Source organism: Pelophylax lessonae (assembly GCF_965119305.1).
Source record: "Pelophylax lessonae genome assembly, chromosome: 1".
Lineage (NCBI taxonomy): Eukaryota > Metazoa > Chordata > Amphibia > Anura > Ranidae > Pelophylax > Pelophylax lessonae.
This window is the reverse complement of record NC_138768.1, coordinates 740,328-753,269: the sequence shown is the minus strand read 5'-3', so window position 1 is coordinate 753,269 and position 12,942 is coordinate 740,328.

Here is a 12,942-nt window from a genome sequence, read left to right as displayed (position 1 = left end):
GGCGTTATGCTGTTGGGCCGGTATAATAATGCTATGGGGCTGGTATGAAATTATTTCCAGGGCTAAATTGTATTCCCAGTCCGGCCCTGGACAGAACTGAGGTCCTTCTTGGGATTTTGTGGCTATTATCGTCGATTCATTAGAGGCTATTTCAAGACCGCTCGGCCTCCTAATGACTTGCTCAAAGAAACCCCTGGCATGGACACAAACCGCAAAACTCATTTCAGTGAGAGATGGAGTTCTGCTTGTGAGGAAGCTTTTCTACAGCTTATGAAAAGTCTTACAGCAGCACCAGTGTTGGCTTATGCAGACCCACAAAAGCCATACATTCTGCATGAGGATGCCAGCTATGATGGATTGGGAGGAGTCTTACATCAAGAGTACCCAGGAGGACTAAGGCCTGTTGCTTATATCAGTCGCAGTCTAAGCCCAGCAGAAAAGAATTATCCTGTTCATAAACTGGAATTTCTTGCCCTGAAGTGGGCTATTGTTGAAAAGCTGCATGATTACTTGTATGGAACTCAGTTTGAGGTGAGAACCGACAACAACCCCCTGACTTATGTTTTGACTACAGCTAAGCTAGATGCCACTGGTCATAGGTGGCTTGCTGCTTTGTCTAATTATTAATTCACTCTCAAGTACAAGCCGGGTCCCAAGAATATTGGGGCTGATGCTCTTTCTAGGCGCCCTGGATTACCCATGAACTTGGAAGAAAGTGACTGGGAGGAAGTACCTGGGCCTATTGTGGCTGCCTATTGTGCTACAGCTGCTGTACAAGGAGACAATATTGTTTTCTCTGACCTATGAGCTATTGATTCCCTGGGAGCTGGTGAAGAGTGTATTCCAAACATGTATTGCTGCCCCACTGCTTTAGGGGTGCCAGAAAACATCCAGCTGCAAAAGAAAGATATGATCCTTCTACAAAAAAGAGATCCAATAATCAGACATGTCAGAGAGTCTGTTTTCCGCAAAGATCCTAACTACATGAGAAGATACCTACCTGAGCAGAGTACCTACTATCTGAAGGAATGGGATAAGCTCAAAATAATTGATGGACTTTTATACAGGGTATATTTGTTTCATGATCATCCTGGAAGGAGACAGCTAGTGCTCCCTCGAGTCTACAGAAAATCTGTTTTGAGAAGTTTGCATGATCAACATGGGCATCTAGGAGTTGAAAAAACCTATGGATTAATCCAAGACTTATTCTTTTGGCCACGAATGAGGGAAGCTGTTGTGGACTATTGCCGCCGTTGTGTGAGATGTCTGCAACGGAAAACTCTGCCTACTCCAGCTGCTCCTATGGAACACTTGAAAAGTTCTGGTCCCATGGATTTAGTGTGCATGGACTTTTTGTGTATTGACAATGACAGCAGTGGTGGGGGAAATATTTTGATTGTGACTGATCACTATACTCGCTATGCTCAAGCCTATCCCACCAAAGATCAGAAAGCAGTAACTGTAGCCAAAGTGCTGTGGGAGAAGTTTTTTGTTCACTATGGATTGCCAAATCGACTTCACTCTGACCAGGGGCGGGACTTTGAAAGTCGCCTAATTAAAGAGCTGTTAACATTGCTTAACATCAACAAGAGCCGCACCACCCCTTATCATCCAGAGGGTGATGTTCTCCCTGAACGTTTCAATCGTACCTTGTTGAACATGTTGGGTACCCTCCCTAATGGTGCTAAGCAGACCTGGAGCCGACATGTTGGAGCTATGGTACATGCCTACAATTGTACCCGACATGAATCCACTGGCTTTTCTCCTTATTTTCTCATGTTTGGGAGAGAAGCTCGTCTCCCTATTGACATTAAGTTGGGCGTGTCTACTGATGGAGTGGAACAGAGGAATCACTATCTGTATGTGGCACGACTCAAACAGAGTTCGAAAGAGGCCTATCAGATGGCTGAGGAAAATGCTGCGAAATTAAATGCTGCCAATAAAAGGCGTTTTGATTCCAAAGTTCGTTACAAAGACTTACAACCTGGTGATAAAGTGCTTCAGCCAAACATAAGTTAGCTGATCGCTGGAGAAATGAGTTGTTTGAAGTTGTAGAAAAACTGCCTAGGATTCCAGTATACAGGATTCGAGGACCTGAGGGTCAGATCAAAGCCTGGCATAGGAATCATTTGCTTCCGGTACCACAATTTGCTACTGTTGATGAGGAGCCACAATCTGACATTGCTACAGATTCTAATGATGTGCCTTGTGCCGACAGTGGAGACCAGAGTGATAACAGTGACTGGTTTACACCTCCACCAGAGTCTCCTGTACAGGTTCCTTCACCTAGTACAGATGGGGGCCTCCACCAGTCTCCTGTACAGGTTCCTTCACCTAGTACTGATGGGGGCCTCCACCAGAGTCTCCTGTACAGGTTCCTTCACCTAGTACTGATGGGGGCCTCCACCAGAGTCTCCTGTACAGGTTCCTTCACCTAGTACTGATGGGGGCCTCCACCAGAGTCTCCTGTACAGGTTCCTTCACCTAGTACTGATGGGGGCCTCCCTCGGAGGGGAGGTTTGAACCCAGCTACTCCTGCTTTTGAACCAACAGCCCAAAATGTTGTGCCTACAGTTCCAGGCATGGTTGGAGCACCAAGTTTCCCCACTAATGCTGTCCCAGAGTTCTCTGGATTTATGCCTGAGGGGCTGAGGAGAGGAGATCGTGTTCGACGTCCTCCACCGGTGTTTACTTATGACACTTTGGGAAGACCATGCTATGCTGTACAGAACTATGTACAACCTCATGTTCTGACGGACATGATTGCAGCTCATTCTAGACTGGTTAGCATGATGCCTATTTGTTACTAACCATGCTTTCTATGCAGCTAAGCTCTGTAATAGATTGCTTCTGGAGAAGTGGTCTGCAGAAGGCGACAACGATGTTAATTTTTGTTGTTATTTTATGTGTATATCCTTGCTGGGCCGGAAGGATTTTCAGCAGGGGGAGAATGTAGTGATGTGATAATTTCTTTGCCCATCTTTCAAGTGTGTATTCCTGTTATGCAGTGTTTGTTTTGCCCTTTGTCAATATGGCTGCTGTGCTTTCTTTCTCTCTGCAAGAATGATGAGGTCATCAAAAAGGGCAGAGCAAGGATTTCTGGGTAAGACTGGGGGAAAAGAGAGACATGAGGAGACACAGAAATGTCCTGCTGAAAGAACAGACTGTAAGTGCTGTAACATCCCCTCACTGAGACACACAGAGACACTGCTAATGATTTCATGTTCCTATGAGGAAAAATCTTATGTTGTATGGTTGTAATGTTCTGGTACCTCTGGTACCCATATTCCACTTTCCACTTCAGTGTATGCGTCCCACCATTCTCTTCTGGTAGGTGCGCATACACCTTTAAGACCGATGCTGTCATCACTGAGCGCCGCAGAGCGGCTATTTCAACCGCCGGCGTTCTCACTCACATGTTCGTTCAATGTGCCTTGTTGCTGACCTGCCTTGAAGCTCATATGCTTGCAAGCGTACCTCGCTGTCGGAACCTCGCTACTGATCCCTGTATCCCGCTACCGGATCACTCGCTCATACCGAACCTCTCTACTACTGCTTGCTATTAGTGATAAGTACCCCGCAGGGGAATCCTCCATAAACCTTCCTACTAAGCTTACACTATCTAGCTCTGCATATTAAGGACTGTTACTATCATCTGCACTGTTGTTTAGATTGCTAGCTCTTGAGCCTACTAACATCTATCCTTGCACTGGGTTAGTCTCTCCTGTATGTCATCTGCTATCCTACCACCTACTACCATACATGATTGCTAACCTATCTGCATCCTACCTGTTACCATCTATACTCTCATGAATATTTCTCTCAACTGCTGTTCACCTATTGTCACTGTTCATACCTGTCTCTTCAGCTCATCCCCACTATACTGCTATATACATCTATCACTCCAGGAACATCTTATTGAGTGTGTATATTTGTATGCTGAATCAGACAGACCACAGTGATGAGTCTTGGGAGTTGGAATTGGTATTTCAACATATCTCTACATGACTGCTGAGTGGAGTTTTTCTGCAGCTGCAAATCCATCTTGTTTCAGAAAACGCAGGAGCGTTACAGATTGAACGAACCTAAAATGGATTCAGCAGATTTACCCACTCAAGTGACACAATTAAAACAACAAGTGACTGCGTTAATACACGCTCTTACTGAATTAAAAGAAGACAATCAGGCTCTGAAGCAGCAGGTAACCCGTCTATCACAACTTGCCGCTGCTCAGCCCCCTGAACCCAAAATAAATCCTCCTCTAGTGTTTACAGGTGATCGCAAAAAATTTGGTGAATTCAAAAACGCCTGTCAGTTACTTTTCTTGCTAAAACCTCGTACCTACCTTACTGATCATATCAAAGTCTGTACTATTATTTCATACCTAACGGGTGATCCACGGGCCTGGGCAGACTCTCTTTTTGAGAAAAATGATCAGCTTCTCAACTCCTATGCTTTATTCCTAGCGGAACTCGCTAGTCTATATGATGACCCCAATAGGCAGAGTACTGCCGATATTCAATTGAGGTCCTTGAAACAAGGTAGGAGACCTGTAGAAGAATTGGTAGCAGAGTTCAAAAGATGGACCCTTGATTCAGGGTGGAATGATACATCTCTGAGAACTCAATTTAGACTCGGCCTATCAGAAGCCGTTAAAGACGAGCTCGCCTGAGCGGATTTACCGGACACCCTGGATGCTTTGATACAACTCAGTATCAACATAGACAGGAGGCTGCGAGAAAGAAAGGCTGAAAAAATGGGAATGCCATTGTCCAGTCCTTCTCGAATTTCGGCCGTTGACCCTACTCCTATGGAGGTAGGAACCATACGCCCACCTTTATCAACTGCTGAAAGAGCCAGGAGACGATCTAGTAATCTTTGCTTGTACTGCGCATCCCCGGATCACATGATAAGCGTCTGTCCCCTTGTCCGCAAAAAAGAGGGTGAGTGTTCACATGTCCTCCTAGGGGGATTGACAACTTCATTTACTAACCCTTATCTTTTTGTTCGTTTGACATTGCAGTGGGACCAGACTAGGATTACCACTAAAGCCATGATCGACACAGGATCTTGCGGAAATTATATCGATATACGTTTTGCTACTTTAAATAAAGTACCTATTTTTTCAAAACCTAAGCCTGTCTCTGTGAGTCTTATTAACGGTATTCCGTTATCTTCTGGCCCAATCACTAATCAGACACAAGCACTCCTAGTCACCACTAACGAGTCTCATACGGAGACCACTACCTTCGACCTATTATCTTCGCCCCATTTTCCCATTGTTTTGGGACTTCCCTGGTTACACACACATCAACCAACCATAGATTGGAAGAAACGGACCCTGGCCTTCCTCTCTTACTATTGCGAGAGTACGTGTAACCTCCCGTCTTATGGAAAGATCCTGTCTGTGGTGTCAGATGAGATTGCACCACTATGCTATCAGGATCTGTCCGAAGTTTTTCTTGAGAAAAATGCTCAAGTACTGCCTCCCCATAGGGATTATGATTGCACTATTGATCTACTCCCAAATAGTAAATTGCCTTTTGGTCATGTTTATCCTCTTTCGCAGGATGAACTTTCCCATCTCAAGGAATACTTGGATGAGAATTTGACAAAAGGTTTTATTAGACCTTCCACTTCTTCCACACCTGCAGACAAGAATAAAAAAGCGGATGCGCTATCACGATTAACTGAAGATAATTGCTCCGAAATCCCTTCCGTTCCTATAATACCCTACAAGCGTATTATTGGGGTTTTTCCGTTCCTTGAAGGAAGAGATTCTACACAGTATAGGTTTGGATTCACCTCCACCACAACTAAGTGCTGATGCAGAAGGCTTCCTCTACTACAACGACAAACTCTACATACCCCCTACTATGCGCACCAAGATCTTGGAATTATCACATGATGCGCCTATGGCAGGACATATGGGTATGACAAAGACCCTTAATTTGCTTACCAGGCAGTTTTGGTGGCCTGATATGAAGACATCTATACAAAAATTTGTCTCTTCATGCAATGTCTGTGCCAGGTCCAAAATTGACACTACAAAACCATCCGGTCTACTATGCAGTCTACCAATACCCCAGACTCCATGGGAAGTTGTGTCCTTGGACTTTATAGTAGAACTACCACCTTCCAAAGGATTTAATACCATTTTAGTGTCAGTGGACCATCTGACAAAGATGGCACATTTCGTTGCTATTCGCAGACTACCTTCGTCCAAACAAACAGCGGAACTACTGATGAAACATGTCTTTAAGTTACATGGAATTCCAAAAACTCTTTTGTCTGACCGTGGATCACAATTCATCTCCAAGTTTTGGCAAGAACTATGTCACATACTACGAATTGAGCCAAAGCTCACTTCTCCCTACCATCCTCAGACCAACGGACAGACTGAAAGAGTCAACCAGTGCATCGAGCAATATTTACGTTGCTACACATCATACCTACAGGATGATTGGGTGGATCTCCTCCCTCTGGCAGAATTTGCCTACAACAACGCAACCCACAGTACGACCAAACAGAGTCCGTTCTATTTGAACTATGGGTTTCATCCCACTATTCTTCCACCACGCATCCTTCCATCAAGTAACCCAGTAGCCTCAGACTATCTTACCCAAATAAAAGACTCTCTGGGTTTACTTAATACTACCATTGCACACGCTCATAGTCAACAAAAAAAGTACTATGACCTTCGTAGAAGACCTTCTCCTCAGTATGCTATTGGGGACCTCGTTTGGCTATCAACAAAGAACTTAAGATTAAAGATCCCTAGCAAAAAGCTTGGGCCTCTGTTCTTGGGACCCTTCCCAATCAGGAAACTTATTGGAAAGGCTGCAGTACAGCTCACATTACCAACAGACCTCAAGATACATCCCATCTTCCATGTGTCGCTACTGAAGCCCCATGTTCCTGACCAAGGAATAAGGCCTACCATCCCACCTCCACCTCCTGTACAAGTTGAAGGCGGAGAAGAATATGAGATAAAGGAGATTCTGGATTCTCGTATCCACAGAAGAAGACTCCAATATCTAGTACGATGGAAGAACTATGGGCCCCAAGACGACACCTGGCTGGATACCTCTGATATACATGCCCCTAGGCTGATTCGCCATTTTCACGCGAAATACCCGGAAAAACCAGTTCTAGAGGCCTTCCGGAGCCGGCCTTAAGGGGGGGGTACTGTAATGTTCTGGTACCTCTGGTACCCCTATTCCACTTTCCACTTCAGTGTATGCGTCCCACCATTCTCTTCTGGTAGGTGCGCATACACCTTTAAGACCGATGCTGTCATCACTGAGCGCCGCAGAGCGGCTATTTCAACCGCCGGCGTTCTCACTCACATGTTCGTTCAATGTGCCTTGTTGCTGACCTGCCTTGAAGCTCATATGCTTGCAAGCGTACCTCGCTGTCGGAACCTCGCTACTGATCCCTGTATCCCGCTACCGGATCACTCGCTCATACCGAACCTCTCTACTACTGCTTGCTATTAGTGATAAGTACCCCGCAGGGGAATCCTCCATAAACCTTCCTACTAAGCTTACACTATCTAGCTCTGCATATTAAGGACTGTTACTATCATCTGCACTGTTGTTTAGATTGCTAGCTCTTGAGCCTACTAACATCTATCCTTGCACTGGGTTAGTCTCTCCTGTATGTCATCTGCTATCCTACCACCTACTACCATACATGATTGCTAACCTATCTGCATTCTACCTGTTACCAACTATGCTCTCATGAACATTTCTCTCAACTGCTGTTCACCTATTGTCACTGTTCATACCTGTCTCTTCAGCTCATCACCACTATACTACTATATACATCTATCACTCCAGGAACATCTTATTGAGTGTGTATATTTGTATGCTGAATCAGACAGACCACAGTGATGAGTCTTGGGAGTTGGAATTGGTATTTCAACGTATCTCTACATGACTGCTGAGTGGAGTTTTTCTGCAGCTGCAAATCCATCTTGTTTCAGAAAACGCAGGAGCGTTACAATGGTTCACTGAATGTTATTTCTTCAATACATGGACATTTAAACACTCTGCTGTGTGGATTACTGTCTATATAGATATGTTTTCTCAATTGGGATTTCACTTGCTAATCACAAGCCCTGATTGAGTGGAGGCACTGCGCTTACTATAAATCCTGTCCTGATCACACAGATTATATACTCTGCTCCTAAATACTACACAGGTGGCGTCATCATACCCCAGTAGCCCCCCCCCCCCTCCCCCCCCCCTCCTCCTTTGCTCCCTTGTTCCTCTGTGGTACAGCCTCTTGGGTTAGATGGCTGTAACAGCCCATTTTTGGCCATTAGTATTAGCATTGACATATGTACACAAAGACCAGCTGGTATTGGTTTGAGTGCATGCTTCCCACATTATGCATGTCCGCATGGGGAACTGTTTTCCTTCTGCGGCCTGCTTATAGACAGTGATGGCACATTGGCACTTTTTTCTTGCACCGTATATGTATTTTGAGCGGGACACACACAAAAAACAAAAAACAAATATAGATAGAGATATAGATAGAAGGTATATGCCTAAACATAAACGTATGCATAAATCTATATGCGTTTGTGCTTGTTGGCACCATTATTATGTTATATTATATTATAATGTATTATACTATATATATTTTTCAGATGTGGTTCACTCTCACCCCCCCCCCCCCAAAAAATCTCCTTTATGTAGTATTATTTTTCAGTGGTATTGTTGTATTATTGCATCATGTTATCAATCAATCAATCATTTACCTCTATTTATTATTATCACTATTATTATTATATATATTCTTTTGTCATTATGTCCTGATCATGCTATATGTACCTTGCAAGCTTATGCAAATGGTGCCATCATTGCCCTTATTTTTGAGCAGCCTGCCTGTTTACCACGGACATTTTATATATATATATATGCACTTGTAGCCACTTGCTTAGAGACGCAAGGAGGAGGGCGGAGTCGGGTAAGCGCCGCTCTGTCCATGTCCACTGCTGGCTAGCACAGCTAATGACTTGTAGAGAAATGGTCCGAGCGGCGCCCCGTAGTGATGGCGGAAGTGATGCGGGTGGAACGCATCCACCCGCACTTCCGGTTTCTCACTTCCGGGTACGGGTTGGCGTGCGTCCCAGAGAAGGGACGCAGCCATCCAAATAGGGATGTTTCAACATACAGCAGACCCCTTTTAGTCCCGGCCAGCGGCGCCCTCCTCACATCATGATCACAGGTACTATTTGTGTGTGGAGGCCAGTGAGATCCTCTTGCACCATGCCAGGCTAGCTGTATATGCTCTGCTCCCACGGGTAGTGTCCCCCCTGCATGGCTGTAGGTCAGGGGTGGCTGACACTGCTCTGCTTGCTAGTGGATATGCACAGGATAAGCAGTGGAGTTCTCATCTGATCCAATAGAGACCTAAAGTACTGACTGTTGATGTGAGTGTATATGTGCATGTATATGTATGTATGTGTGCATGTATATATATACGTATGTAGTTATTATATGTGTATATGTATATACGTATATATGTATACCACTTCTGACCACAATGCATTACCCGTCACATTTGGTTTGTTATCTCCTTTCTTGTTCGAACAAGTGTTTCATTTGCTGTATATTTATTTTATCTATTATATTTCTTTTGCCGCTGATCACATAGTCCGAGCTGGCCTTGGAAGGTGGGTGTGTTTTGGCTCGGACTGGACAAGTGTCCTCTCTGTCCTCCCCTCTTCCCCTCCCCCTCCCCCCTTCCATGTTCTTTCCCTGTCCCAGCATCCCCATTTTTCTTTCCCCCCCTTCTCCTTCTTGCTGTTGTGTCCGTTTTATTCTTCTCCTTTCTCTTCTCCCCTCTTCTTCCCTTTTCTCACCTTCCCCCTCCCCTCTGTCCCGCCCTTAGGGTTGGGGCGGAGCAGGAAGAGGTGGGGCCTACTCCCATTTAGTCTTTGACCGTTCGGCTTGTGATCTAGCAGCATCTTTTCTGGCTCTGAGGAAGGGGGCTCGCCCCTGAAACGCGTCAGCCTAGCCACAGCAGCCCCATGCGACTATCTGTATGCCCATTTGTCACTATTGGGACCTGGCTACCTTGGAGACTGTATATGCTATTCTTGATGTGTGTTGTACCACACCAGTCTTGTGAGTATATTGTACACCTTTTAATATTTTAATAAAAGTTTTTATGGTAATGCACTAGGTCGGTGCGCCCCTCTTTTTTCTTTTTTTGTCTTTTCTACCAGTGGTTCTGGATACCCTTGATCCTGAAGGGGGCAGCAAGACCAAACAGCTCTCTTTACATCTGAGTTTGTAGTGCACCTCTTTCTACTCCATCAGACAGCACTTAAGCGCAGGAGGTTTTGTTTTTACTTGAATACCCCAGTAGCCGTCAGACCCCAGTAGCCGCCAAGAGTGATAAAAATAGCGCTACATATACTTATGTTGTTCTTGTCTCTATTCTTCCTATATGCCGTCACGTGGTGAAATTATCCTGTTGTCTGGTCGACCAAGTCATCCAAGCCCGAGCAGATGACCTCGTCCTGATTGCTGAGACAGGTCGCCCAGAGATCCTGCCCCTGCATCCGACGCCAAGGACCCCAGCTTGACTGCTGATCAACGCATCCCATCATCTCAGTTCCTCCCTCTAAAGTCACCTCCCGAAGAGTGGAACCCAAGTGTCGTTTCCTATCTCTTTTTTCTTTTTTTTAACTCTTTGAAATGGATCGTTTTTATTGTGAAAAGAACTATTCTGTTTATTTAGTAGAAGAAGATTTATCAAGGGACACATGGGAGCATATGACAAAGAAGAGGGGCTGTTGTGGAAATGTTATTAATATTTATGGGGACATTTCTTTAGGATGTATTTTTAGCTAAATTGCCATTATGTTTCCCAGTGTCAGTTTACCGGTAATCGCTATGCACAGTGAATATTGCTTTAACTGGCATTGAGGAAAGACCTGTAAACCTTCCATTAAATGGAGACTGCACGCTACTTGTAGCTTAATCATCCCTATCGGCGGTGCCAGCCCGGATCTATGGCAGTGCAAGGAGAACTCCAACACACAAATGTATATCAGCCAGCCGGGGCCCCGGTCTTCACTGCGGAGATATGTTTGTGATGTGGAATTCTCATCGTCTTGATAATATCTGCCCTTTACCAGGATAAATGGCTGGCACCTTTCTGTCGTATTTGATCCATATGATTGAAATACTGCTGCTATTGTCTTTTGCAGATATAATAAAGTCCAATCACTGGAACAATAGCATGATCACTATCAAATATGGTTTACATGAACTATATTATATAGGATTCACTCTAACAGCTTATGATGAGTGCATGCTTGTGAATTAGCGCAGCCGAGTCCATGAGAATCCATGTGGCAGCCATGTTGCTTTCACTTGGCAGCTAGAGTCTCTGCACACGGCCGTGTTTGTCCATAAACACATACTCACCTTTCCTATTGTACTTTTGAATGTATGTATACATATGTCTGTGATTGGTGGTGTTGACGCCACTCCCCTGTAACCCCCTTTTGTTCTCTGACTATAAATAAACCTGAGCTCTGCTCTAAAGGCAGAGAATCTTCAGTTGGCATCGAATTGACACAGCATGCGTCTGTTTCTTTCTTTGTCGCCGAGCGCGCTTGGATAACCTCATACAAAAGAGCTGTAGATTGTACTTTCCAGTACAAGGGATTAATGGTGCTTGGTGCGTATTAATATCTACAAGTACGCTTTTCAGCGCAGCAAAGTTTTCAGCGGACCGAGCGAATTTCTATGCTCCAAACTCCATTAATTTCCACTACATCAGCTATGGGGGATAGGGGACCTCAGCTATGGGAAATAGAGGAGCTTAACTATGTTGGATGGAGAAGCTCAGCTATGGGGGATGGATGAGGGACCTCAGCTATTGGGGAAGGTGGAGCTTGGCTATAGAGGATAAAGAAGCTCAGCTATGGGAGATGGGGGATCTCAGCTATGCGGGATGGAGGAGCTCAGTTATGGGGGATGGAGGACCTCAGCTAAGGGGCATGGAGGAGCCCAGTTATGGGGGATGGAGGAGCACAGATTTGGGGGATTGAGAACCTCAGCTATGGGAGATGAAGGACCTCAGCTAAGGGAACTAGAGGACCTCAACTATAAGGGATGGAGGAGCTCAGCTATGGGGGATGGATGAGGGACCTCAGCTATTGGGGAAGGAGGAGCTCAGCTATGGGGATGGAGGAGCTTGGCTACTGGGGGGGGGAGGAGCTTGGTTATGGGGGTGGAAGATCTCCACTATGGGGGACGGAAGAGCCCTGTTGGGGGAGATGGAGGAGCTTGGTTATAAAGGATGCAGTGAGTTATAAATGCTTTTGTTTGCTGGGTACATAGACCCTTTCTCTGCTCCTACCTGGAAATATTTCTGATCCTTCTAATTCCAATAACGATATAACATATTTATCAGGATTGAACTGTGAGGTGATAATAATTGTGTGTAGGGGGATGGGGGGTCATTATCTCATGATACAAATATCTTCAGCACTTGGACAATACCCATTTGGTACGGATGGTGAATCTGCCCGGGAATGACCCAACCTCAGCAGGGAATCTGCTATTGAAGACATTGCAGTCTATGGGGGTGAATCTCGGGGAAAGACAAGGGACCTCAGATAGTGTGAGAGTGATGGAGGACCTCCGCTATGGGGGATGGAAGACCTCAGCTATGGGGGATGGAAGACCTCAGTTATGGGTGATGGGAGACCTCAGTTATGGGTGATGGGAGACCTCAGTTATGGGTGAAGGGGGACCTCAGCTATGGGTGATGGATGACCTTAGCTATGGGGGATGGAGGAGCTCAGCTATGGGTGATGGGGGACCTCAGCAATGGGGGATGGAGGACCTCAGCTATGGGGGATGGAGGACCTCAGCTATGGGGGATGGAAGACCTCAGCTATGGGTGATG